The following is a 13,142-nucleotide window of genomic DNA, read 5'->3' as shown; positions in this document are numbered from 1 at the left end:
ATATATGACACATTTTTCATTGCAAAAATAACTACGATCTAAGAACAAAATTGATAGACAGACAACTATGTTGGCAATTTGTTGTTGATGAATAGTTTCTTCCTAAAAGCTCGTCCGTGCAAATCCTGCTCTCTCTCTCTCCTGAAACTTTGTTACATGATTTCCATGTTTTTAAATTTTTAATTAACGTTCGAATTTTTAACAGCGACGTAATTCGATACTTTCATGTTTTCCAAAAGGACGCGAACAAAATAAAACGGGGTCGCTCTTTTTTTAATTAGCACGAACCGCAAAGACGTCGGCAATAAATCGAAGTTAAAAACGCGGCCCCACTTAATTGTGATTAATTCAGACGAGAATAGTGTAATTTTTAATTGGCGCTTGTAAAAATTCGTCGGCGAGATAATTTATATGGTAATTTCGGTACTTTTTTTTACATAATCAGACCGGCGAAAATAATTTAATGCTGAATTACTCGAGTTAATTAAATTATTTTTTTATTGGTGTACTTGGAGATACATTTACCTTGTATTTATGCAACCCCTAACGCGCGCGCCGCACAAAACTTTATTCCTTTGTAAAAGAGGGTGAACTTACTAGAAATCTGTTTAATTTTTTTTTTCAGGAGGAACGAAAGCTCGATGAGGGGTTGATTTTTCCACTACTTTCCGTTAGAGGGCGCTGTTTACGCAGAAAAAAGCTCAAGATATAAATTTATTATTGGTGTGTATTTATATATATTTTTTTTAATATTAAGTTTATCTACTTACTTACTTATGTTAAGTAGTGCTTTTTTTGTTTCAATTTTAACCGATAAAATCCGCGTAACATCGGATCAGGTAAGGGATTGACATCAGGACAGTCCGATTGGATATGTCGAGAGGTATCATTTCCGGTTCATCAGAGAAAAGAAGGGTGAATTACGAAATTGCTTTCGAATGAAGTCAACGATATAAATTTTACCAAGTTTATTTTAGATGTTTGTAAAAGATACAGAACTAAAAACGTTAATACGCTACTTATGGTAGATAACGTCTTGCTAATTACGATATTAACATCGATACTTGTAACGTTTCTCGACGTTTACATAATAGTCGTCGTGTAACTACTTACATGAAATTTTTTTCTTTTTAAATTGTCGGTAGAGTAACCGATATCGATCTAATAGCGAAAATGTGGGCAGAGAAAGGGCCGATCCGATCTCATCCAGAGGATGTAATGAATAAATTACTGCCTTATGAGCGATTAAGAGCAATTTGTATGCATCTGTTGTGGACGCACTCACTGACGGCTGTGTAAATTGCCGAGCTGTCCTTCGAACAAAGTTATTTTCTCGTCACAACATGGACAGCTGAGTAACTTTAAAAAAATTTTTAGGAACAAAAAGGATTTAAATAAGACCAAAGAAAAAAAAATATTTTATTAAATACATTTTATTTATATCATTACATGCGTGAACCTTATAAATATATTTCTTAGTCAAATACTGTCTGCCTAAGCAATTCGTTATAGTTTTGTCATTAAATGTCTAAGCAAATACTATTGGATAAGACAAATAGTATCTGTATAAGCTTGTTTTAGGCAAATGCAGAATATACTTGTGCAGAATAAAATAAAGTAGTTCAAACGAGTGAAATTATTTGTGTATCATTTTCAAAAAGATGCATAACAGTTTCATATACTATTATTAAGTTTAATAAAAATACAAATAAACGATTTATTTCTTGAAGACTTAAATACTAAATACAAAAATTTACTTGTTTTAACAATTGTTGCTGGAATTGCATCTATTATTGCACATCATCTTAGTTTTGAAACAAGTACACTTCATTTGTCTGAAAATATTTTAGCTATATGCTATTTGCGCACAATCTAGCGCTGAATAACAATTAAAACTAGAACTAACACTAGACCTAGAAATAGAAAGTTTCGGGTCTAATGACGCACGGCTAGCACTGTTACTATGTACAACTAACACTATATCTAGAACTAGAATCATTTGGGTTTAGCCGCACGTCTCTAAAGACGGCTAAACTCGAATGATTCTAGTTCTAGGTATAGTGTTAGTTCTAGTTTTACACCTGCACTGTCACTAAAACTAATATTAGATCTAGAAACATTTGGGTTTACCCGTACGTCTCTTAAGGCGGCTAAACCTGAATGATTCTAGTTCTTGGTCTAGCACTGAATAATAATTATTGTTCTAGTTCTAGGTATAGTGTTAGTTCTAGTTTTACACTTGCACTGTCACTAAAACTAATATTAGATCTAAAACTAGAAACATTTGGGTTTAGCCGTACGTCTCTTAAGACGGCTAAACCTGAATGATTCTAGTTCTTGGTCTAGCACTGAATAATAATTATTGTTCTAGTTCTAGGTATAGTGTTAGTTCTAGTTTTACACTTGCACTGTCACTAAAACTAATATTAGATCTAAAACTAGAAACATTTGGGTTTAGCCGTACGTCTCTTAAGACGGCTAAACCCGAATGATTCTAGTTCTAGATATAGTGCTAGTTCTAGTTTTACACTAGCACTGCTACTATGTAGAACTAACACCATACCTAGAACTAGAATCATTCGGGTTTAGCCGCACGTCTCTAAAGACGGCTAAACCCGAATGATTCTAGTTCTAGGTATAGTGTTAGTTCTAGTTTTACAATTGCACTGTCACTAGTACTAATATTAAATCTAGAACTAGCAACATTTGGGTTTTCCCGTACGTCTCTTAAGACGGCTAAACCCGAATGATTCTAGTTCTTGGTCTAGCACTGAATAACAATTATTGTTCTAGTTGTAGGTCTAGTGTTAATTCTAGTTTTACACTAGCACTGCTACTATGTAGAACTAACACTATACCTAGAACTATAATCATTTGGGTTTAGCCGTCTTTAGAGACGTGCGGCTAAACCCAAATGATTCTAGTTCTAGGTATAGTCTTAGTTCTAGTTTTACACTTGCACTGTCACTAAAACTAATATTAGATCTAGAACTAGAAACATTTGGGTTTAGCCGTACGTCTCTTAAGACGGCTAAACCCGAATGATTCTAGTTCTTGGTCTAGCGCTGAATAACAATTAAAACTAGAACTAGAAAGTTTCTGAATTAAATGGATCCATGTTGCAAGTTCGGAAGTATATAAAAAAGAAAATAAAAACTTATTTGCTAAAATTTTTAATTTATGCAGGATAGTTTCGAACCATTAAGCTCATCCTCAGCCTAATCTAATTAAAAAAGAAAATCATATAAAATCCCATTACATAACAATTGTAGGATATTACAAACAAATAAACTTACTGTCAAAATCACTATTAAAACAGGAAAATCAATATTTGAAACATTTGCAAAATTTTTACACTACATGAATGAAATATTTACTATTTATAATTAAAATTAAATGACACATCAAACGCACAAACAACAAGAGTTAAAATCTATATAAAGTGACAAGTTGAAAGAGAAGGAAATGGCCCGAAGAAAACATCTGTTTAAATAACAAGTTCACAAATTTTAAACCAATAACAAACATACAAAACGAGACTTCGAAATATATTTCTTATATGTATGGTTTGAATTTAAATTTATAGAAATTTACTATTATACAAATAGTTGGTAATTTAATATATCATAATTACTATCGAAGTTATTTTATTAATTTCCATCAATTATAATAAATCCATTCTGTATCCCTTATCACAATTATGTATTAATTCCGCATTTTCATAGTCAATATTATCTTTTATACATATGAACCCTACTGTTCCTGAATTATACGCCCTCCCAAAACTCCATGAATCTGAAAAAACATTCTTATGGTAACTTTTTTTGAAAAATGTCATGACACAACTAAAAATTTTCTCCGACGTTTGGTTTTCGTGAAACTATCATCAGGTTTATTTTTTCTAATCATGACATTTTTCATAAAAAGTACCGTCAAGAATGTTTTTTTCAGATTCACAAAAAAACGAAAAATAATGAAGTTATAGGCAAAAAACGAAAAAGACATTTTTTTGTTTTTCGGCTATATTTTAAAAACTAAAACGGCTAGATCCAAAAACTTAGTTGAAAAATGATGAGCATCTCTGTATCTCTTATGGTTTCTGAGATCCCAATGGTGGGGGTTGAATTTGAATTACCCTGTAGAAAGTTTCTAGTTCTAGGTCTAGTGTTAGTTGCCGTGATAGTGCTACTGTTAGTTCTAATTTTAGTTTATGTAATGATACATGTTTTCGACACAATGCAATATAGAGTAGGTACTTGTTCAGAATTAAATAAAGTAGTTCCTATCGGTATCAACCTAATTTTCTTAAATTAAAGTTACTAATGAGTGTCAAACGAGTCAAATTATTTGCGTATCATTTTCAAAAAAATGCATATCAGTTTCATATACTTTTATTAAGTTTAATAGAAATAAAACACATAAACGATTTATTTCTTGAAGACTTAAATACTAAATACAAAAAATGTACTTGTTTTGACAATTGTTGCTGGAATTGCATCTACTATTGCACATCATCTTATTTTTGAAACAAGTACACCTCATTTGCCTGAAAATATTTTAGCCATATGCTATTTATTTGCATAGGAAAGTAGAATTTACTCTGAAATAAATGGAATAAAACTATTTGCCTAGGCAGATAGTATCTTATAAGGAATGATATCTTATGTAGATAACAAAAATTCCACAATGATGTATATTTATTAGAGATTATGTACAACAATTGTTTCGCTTTATTAGATTGATTATTCATTTTTGTTACTTTTCGTTTCTCAATCTTTTTCCACGTGATACACAACTGTTACGATCCTTTAATCATTTCTCGTTGATTTGACGGTAAGAGATAATTATTCCTTAATTTTTATAACACCTGCTAATTTTATTATCACTTTAGTTGTACCTAATAAAGCGAAACAATTGTTGTACATAATCTCTAATAAATATACATCATTGTGGAATTTTTGTTATCTACATAAGATATCATTCCTTATAATCATCACACAATGAACCTGGAGTATCTCATCGCTAGATAGTATCTTGATAATTCATATATGAATCCATGTTGCAAGTTGGGTGTTATAAAATTTTGTTGTGATAATATTAAAAATTAAAACTTCTTACTTGCTTTAATCAATTTATTTTTTCGGCACCGGTTTCAGTGTTCAAGATGAATAGCAGTGAATAAAAATAACAAAACAAACGGATACAGAATTAAAGTGAAACACGATAAACCAATAAGGCAAAACAAATGTTAAAAAATAAAACCTATTTAATTATTTAATATATGAGAACAATGGTCTATTATAGCTCTCTCGTTGATCATTTAGAAGGTTATAATTTTTTTCTTTATTATGTTTCATTATTTCATACATCTCCAGTAGATCCATTTTAAAGCCCTTTTGACATGCATGTATCAATTTGGCATCCTTATAATTAATTTGGTGTCCCGTTTCCAACTTATGTTTATATATGTTTGACTGAGGTTTGGATTTATGTCCATGTAACCGTGTCCCTAATTTTCGCCCTCTTTGGCCTATATATATATATATATGCCATTGCAGTTATTACAACTAACTGAGTAAATTCCAGATTTTTCCATAATATTTTTATTGTTTTTAAAAATATTAATTGTAGAAGTATCCATATCATCAGTATACATCATTATAGTATTTGGAAGTTAAACCACTTATACTACGATGATTATTTATTAAAGTGTCTTTACCGGTTTCGGCACATTGCCGTCTTCAGGAGACTTGTCAAGTTCTCTACTCTCGTTTTTCGATATTGTAGAGAACTTGACAAGTCGCCTGAAGACGGCAATGTGCCGAAACCGGTAGACACTTTAATAAATAAATAATCATCGTAGTATAAGTGGTTTAACTTCCAAATACTACTTTTATCGTTATTTTTATGATTTGAGAGTAGATTCAGCAAGATATTATTGTTGGAAAAAGCCAGAGATACATTGTATTTCGAAAATATATACTTAATTTGGAAGATTATAGGAGTGAAGGGAATAGATCGATGGATAGCATTTTTTGCTTGTATATTATGGATATATTTATTGATGATTTTGATTGGAAAGTTGTTTTGCTGAGCAAGCTTATAAATATAGTTAATTTCGTATATACGATCATCGTTTGACAAAGGGTATTCCAACGCTCTATGAACCAAAAACCTGAAATTAGCCATTTTATGTGTCATAGTGTGGGCAGAATCAAAAGGAATGGTGGTGGCGATGTTCTTGTCGTTTTGATTTGCAATACAGAGGTCTAAAAAGTTCAGTTTCTTGTCTTTTTCTATTTCAGTAGTGAATTGAAGCTTATTATGCAAACTATTTAGGTATTATAAAAATGATTGAAATTCGCTTTCGTTGCCTTCCCAGATGCAAAAGACATCATCAACATAACGTATCCATGTATAAATATGCTTTCTATATGGATTAAGATAACAACCATTTACCTGCGATATATATACAACAGGAAGAACCTATTTCCTTTTTGTCACTATGATTGCGTGCGTTGGCTTTGAGGTATTGTTTATTGTCACGATTTATTTTAAGAAGGAAATTGATACATTAATTTTTTTTTTAACAGATTTTCGCTTTATGCTAAACGGAAGTACAACATTTCGTCGATTCACAACCGCGAAAAAATTGCATCCAATTCATACTCCATCGAAACTCAATTCCTCCGAGACGAGTTCGCAAAATCTGTGCGCTCGGGACACAGACAATAACGGAATCTACATATACGGCGGAGAGGGTCGGTTGTATCATGTGGCGGCCGAATAGGGGGGTCTTTTGACAGTTTCTGAATTATATTCAAATCAGCCCTCTACTACTCTTTCCCCGGCGCGATAATTTATCACCTCTCCCTCCTCGGCGACCCCATCGTTACCTGTCTCTCCACCCCGAAAAGGAACACATCTCAAGTTCCCATGCTACTACTACAACTACTCTCTCCGAAAACCTCCTTTTGAGCAACCCTTTTTCTCTGTCTACGTCGTCATATGCAGATGTCGCGATCACACAAAAAACTACCTGCTGACTCCTTTCGCTCTCTCCTTTGCATACGCGTCGAAGGAGATGCACTAACCCCTTCGAAGGTTCTCGATGATGTGGTTCAGGTAGAAGAACCCATTGTGACCCCTTCGAAAGGGCGGAAGATAGATCTGCTCTGAATAGGGGGTCTAATGAAAGCGAAAACTCTGCAGTACAACTGTCGCTAGACGAGGTTCTCCTCTTTTTTTTTGTATTATTATTATTCGACTCACAAAGGTGTATGCAAAGTTCTAATTTGAATACGGTTCCTGTTCCGGTCGGGGTTAACCCTTTCTCCGCCGTTGATTTATGAACCTAAAAACTTTTTCTCTAACCGTTAAAAATACAAAACTACATTCATAAATTAAATTATATCAAATTTTTGTTTGTCGTATTTCGCATAAAACGAAACTATATATCGAAGAGGGCAAGCCATTTTAATCTAGCTGAAACGCGGCGGCCCGCTGCCAATCGATTGTTCGATAGGTTTTTTGACAGATAGCGGGGTAAAGGGGCGCTTGTAGGAGAAGGAAGAAGGAGCCCCGTCGTCGTCCCCCACACGAAAAGGGGGATCTAATTTACATTTATCGATTCGCGTCCATACAATATACTGGTAGAGCTCGTATGCCCACGTACGATGCACGACGTAGACGACGAGGACGAGGACGAAGACGTGTGTCGCCGCGACGCGGTTACATTCGACCGGAATTTCGTACGTACTCGAAAGGGAACCAAGAAAAAATGCCGATTCTGCGAAAAATTCTCTCTTCTTAGGGAAATATGTATATTGCGAAAAATCCGGGAGAGTAAAGAAGCACGAATTCCGGAGGTTTTTTTTTGGACGTCGATTATAATATGATTTTGAGATTTTACATTTTATTTTATTATTACGATATATTATTGTATTAATCTCTCAAGGTAAAGTTGTGTAAATATTAATGTTAAAAATAAGTAATTTAGTACATAGAGAGGAAAAAATTACATACATGTTATGTTAAAAACTCGGAATTAATTAACCGTTGTGGATTGTAGAAGAGCACCTATGAGATGATGCTAGATTATGAAGTTAGTATATTTTTATAATTAATTTGTGATGTATGAGAGATTTAAACATGCAAGACAAAATGAGGAACAGAATTTTTGAAAATTCTAGCAAGATCATTTGCGAAGGCAATTATGGAAAAAAATATCTAGAGAGGTAATATTGGATGCTAAATCCCAGGCTAATTAACTACTATTCTACTATAGAGATCAGATCGCCGAAATCGTTTGTAGCCAAGCTGCTACAAATTTTGTAACGAAACATATTTTAAACTAAAAAACGTATTTTAAACTAAAACTAACACTATTACTAGAACTAACACAAGACCTAGTAGAACTAGAACCTTTCGGGTTAAGTCGTTTTTTGAAAAAATTAAGTGTAGTTTCGAATTTGTTTCTAATGAAGGTTGTTAAGAAAGTTAAACATTTTTTCAAAAATATTTATTTGGTTATTTCTTTCCATCTCAATTTTAATATAATTGAAATAAAACTATGTGTATTTATAGATGGATGATTAATTAATAAACCTCATAAACCTCAAAACCTCAAAAATAAACGAAAAGAAACACATGGCGTATAGTGGTGCAAAGAAAGCTTATTGAATATTATTGAATTAATAACAAGGTAACAAAGAAAAGAAGAATTAAGTAATCAAGATTTAGAAGATAATAGCTTAAATAACAAACAAATATGTTTTTAAAAATATGTTTAATGACGTTTGGTCCTGAGGATAATTGAATGTAACGATCGAAACCGGTAGAGTTGAAAATTAAAAAACCATCCATCTATAAATACACATAGTTTTATTTCAATTATATTTTTTCAAAAGACGATCTAGATCTAGTGTTAGTTCTATTTATCGTTCAATAGCAATATACAACAATCTAGCGCTGAATAACAATTTAAACTAGAACTAACACTAGACCTAGAATTAGAAACGTTTGGGTTTAGCCGTGCGTCTAAAGACTAGTGTCTAGTGTTAGTTTTAGTTTTACACTAGCACTGTTACTATGTAGAACTAACACTATACCTAGAACTAGAATCATTTGGGTTTAGCCGCACGTCTCTAAAGACGGCTAAACCCGAATGATTCTAGTTCTAGGTATAGTGTTAGTTCTAGCTTTACACTAACACTGTTACTAACACTATACCTAGAACTAGAATCATTTGGGTTTAATCGCACGTCTCTTAAGACGGCTAAATCCAAGTGATTCTAGTTCTTGGTCTAGCGCTGAATAACAATTAAAACTAGAACTAACACTAGACCTAGAACTAGAAACGTTTGGGTTTAGCCGTGCGTCTGAAGACGCACGGCTAAACCGAAACTTTCTAGTGCTAGGTCTAGTGTTAGTTCTAGTTTTACACTAGCACTGTCACTATGTAGAACTAACACTACAACTAGAATCATTTGCGTTTAGCCGCACGTCTTTAAAGACGGCTGACACTTGCACTGTTACTAGAACTAATATTAGACCTATAACTAGAAAGTTTCGGGTTTAGCCGTGCGTCTTCAGACCACGAACGGCTAAACGCGAAACTTTCTAGTTCTAGGTTCGGTGTTAGTTCTAGTAATAATAGTGCTAATGTTAGTTCTAGTTTAATTAATACCAATCATGATGAATGCTTTCATATTTATAAAACGTATGCTATTTATAATTTAAAAATATAATTATATTTATAACTCAACGAAGTTTACATACGGTTATAGTTATAATAGCTGCCTTAGAGATAAGTGGTCAATTTTAAAATCGATCACCGATTATCCGACAACTACTTTAGTTGAAATAGCCAAATCGGTTGCGACATCAAAATCTATAAACCGTAAATCCCGAAATAGTTTTACTTTTGTAATGAAATAAAGAATAGATTTTGCTAAATTAATCGAGCGAAATTAACCGAATTAATCTGGAATATAGCCAATTACTTCACCATTTCTGGTTTTAAAGAAAAATGTTCCAAATAAAATTTTTTATTAATTGTATGTTTATTAATTTATATTGTTTTTTGTTTCGTTGCTATGGCAACCAACATTGTTATTTTAAATTTAAATATGGCGCAATTAAGCGAACAAAGAATCCAAATATTAATGATGTTGGGTACGGTGGTACAAAACGCACTCAAAGTGAAGATTGTTCAATAATATTTATCCAAAATATTAAAAAAATTCGTTAATACCGGAAGTGTTAAAAATCTTCCAAAAGTGAACGGCCAAAGACAGCTACCAATGATGAAACTACATTAAATGTGTGTACCCATACATTATTAATTATTCATAATTATTGAAACTGTCATTTTTTTAACATTTAAAGCTGTCAACGGCGTTATTTCGGTGCCTACTTTGATTGTAATTTGTTGATAATATCTTCAGAAAACGCAATTTTTCTCGGTTTTTTTCTTATAAAACCATATGATTTGATATGTTTATCGCATAGAGGGATTTATCCTCTATCAAAGTAACCAAAAAAAAACATTTGCATCCCATTTAAAATAACAACGTTGGTTGCCTTAGCAACGAAACAAAAAATAATACAAACAAGCAAATATCGCCAAAAAAATGCGCCATGATTAATAGAGAAACTTGTATTTGAACCATTTTTCTTTAAAATCACATTTGGCGAAATTGTTGGCTATATTCCAGATATTTGACACACCCTGTATATTTAAGTATTTTAGAATGCAAGTAAATTCAACATTTTTGGTTGTTATGACACAAAAAAGTATGGAGAATAAAAAATGAACAACAAAAATTTGTAAACTGCATTGAAACATGGCGGGGGTTTCTTTGTATCTGGGGGTGAAGTAAGAATTTTAATGTTTATTGAGACAATTATGGAGTCCGTCACGTATATTAAAAAAATTTAAAAAATCAGTCACTAAATTAAATTAGGGTTCATAATGGATATATTTCAGCATAATAACGATCCCAAGCATTGTAGAGTTATTCCCACCATCTCAGTCACCAGGCTTCAACCCCATAAAGAAAATTATATATTAAAAATAGAAATGATTTAAAAGCTGAATGACAGAATATTTCGTCAGAATAGACAGTTAACTTAGTTCATTCCATGCCTGGAAGATTAGCAGCAGTTCTCGAATTAGGTTCGCTTTTACCATCCTCTTGATAAACTAACTAAGGGATAATTACCATGGTTACAGCGGTATTTATCTATCGGATAAATTAATCAAGAGGTGGTAAAAGTGGGCCTTAATGATATATTTCGTGTCCTATAACTTACAAGAACACTCTAATAATATTAAAATATGTCAGATAAAATACAAACATCAGTTTTGTATCGATTTAGTATCTAGCGTTTCGGCCACAAGCGACCACGGCTAAATACGGCGATACCAACAATTTTGTATTCTTGCATAAGAAGTAATTGAATGAAACTACAAGGAAACATAGTATATAATAGAACACTTAAACATAATGTCAAAATCTTGCAATATTAACCAACTATATGCCGAAATGGCACTAACTGCAACGTCATGGAAAAATATGACAAAATACAAACATCTTTGAAAATTGATGAATTTTGTATCGTTTTAGTATCTAGCGCCTCGGCCGCAAGCGACCTTGACTTAATACAGTGATACCGACAATTTTATATTATTGCACAAGAAGTAATTGAATGAAACTATAAGGAAATATCGTGTATAATAGAACACTGTTAAACATAATGTCAAAAGTCTATCAATATTAATCAGATTTGTAGTGAAGTGGCAACCAATTGCAACGTCATAGCAGAATATATCGGGCAAAATACAAACATCTTTGAAAATTGATGAGTTTTGTCCCGATTTAGTATGTAAAGCCTCGCCCGAAAGCGACCTCGGCTTAATGATATATTTCACTCTAATGATACATCATTTATATTAGTATATGTTAGATAAAATGCAAACATATTTGAAAATCGATGGGTTTTGTATCGATTTAGTATCTAGCGCCTCGGCCACAAGTGACCTTGACTTAATACAGTGATACCGACAATTTTATATTATTGCACAAGAAGTAATTGAATTAAATTATAAGGAAATATCGTGTATAATAGAACACTGTTAAGGATAATGTCAAAAATTTTGTAATATTAACCAGTTTTGTACTGAAATGGCACCAATTGCAACGCTATCACAGAATATGTCGGACAAAATATCAACATATTTGAAAATTGATAAGTTTTGTATCAATTTAGAATCTAGCACCTCGGCCGCAAGCGACCTCGGCTAAATTTAATCACATCTGTAATTTTACATCCTTGGACACTAAGAAAATAAATTAAACTCTAACGAAACCGAATACGGTACCGAATACGGTACCGAATACAACGCCTCGGCCGCAAGCGACCTCGGCTAATAATGTATTTCACTCTAATGATACATCATTTATATTAGAATATGTTAGATAAAATACAAACATATTTGAAAATCGATGAGTTTTGTATCGATTTAGTATCTAGCGCCTCGGCCGTAAGCGACCTTGACTTAATACAGTGATACCGACAATTTTATATTCTTGCACAAGAAGTAATTGAATGAAACTACAAAGAAACACCGTTTATAATAGAACACTGTTGAGCATAATGTCAAAAATCTTGTAATGTTAACCAGCTTTGTACTGCAGAATATTTCGGACAAAATACCAACATCTTTGAAAATTGATGAGTTTTCTATCGATTTAGTATCTAGCGTCTCGGCTGCAATTTTGCTACCTTGAATACTAAGAAAATAAATTAAATTCCAATGAAACACCATGAATTTGAGAACGGAAATTTTCATTACGCACAATGTTAAATATTTTTTCATCTTAACGAACTTTGTGTCAAAGCGGTACTGATTACAACGGCTTAATGATATATTTTATATTCTAGAACGTAAGATAAACGTACAACACTTTAATGATACTCGTAAATCATTTGGTTTATGATATAACAAAAAAATTTTGGATAGCAGAGTTTAAGATGTAATTTCGTTATACGATACATAATTTGTTTCTCTCATAGGTTATTTCGTCATAGTTTTTCAAGGTCGTTTATGATCGAGGGGCTACAACCTAAACCTCAAT

At 32.5% G+C, this 13,142-nt stretch overlaps 1 long non-coding RNA gene across 1 annotated transcript in view; it reads left to right on the top strand.

Annotated features, from left to right (window-relative positions):
* LOC111419020 (uncharacterized) overlaps positions 1-13,142 on the top strand; it is a 191,864-nt gene that overhangs the window by 114,376 nt on the left and 64,346 nt on the right. The window contains exon 3 of the long non-coding RNA XR_011642387.1: positions 626-723. This is a non-coding gene — a long non-coding RNA (uncharacterized lncRNA). The remainder of the gene's footprint in view (positions 1-625; positions 724-13,142) is intronic.

This window comes from Onthophagus taurus, chromosome 1 (genome assembly GCF_036711975.1).
Source record: "Onthophagus taurus isolate NC chromosome 1, IU_Otau_3.0, whole genome shotgun sequence".
NCBI classification, from domain to species: domain Eukaryota; kingdom Metazoa; phylum Arthropoda; class Insecta; order Coleoptera; family Scarabaeidae; genus Onthophagus; species Onthophagus taurus.
The sequence above is the reverse complement of the archived record's forward strand: the minus strand, read 5'-3'. Positions and strand labels throughout refer to the sequence as shown.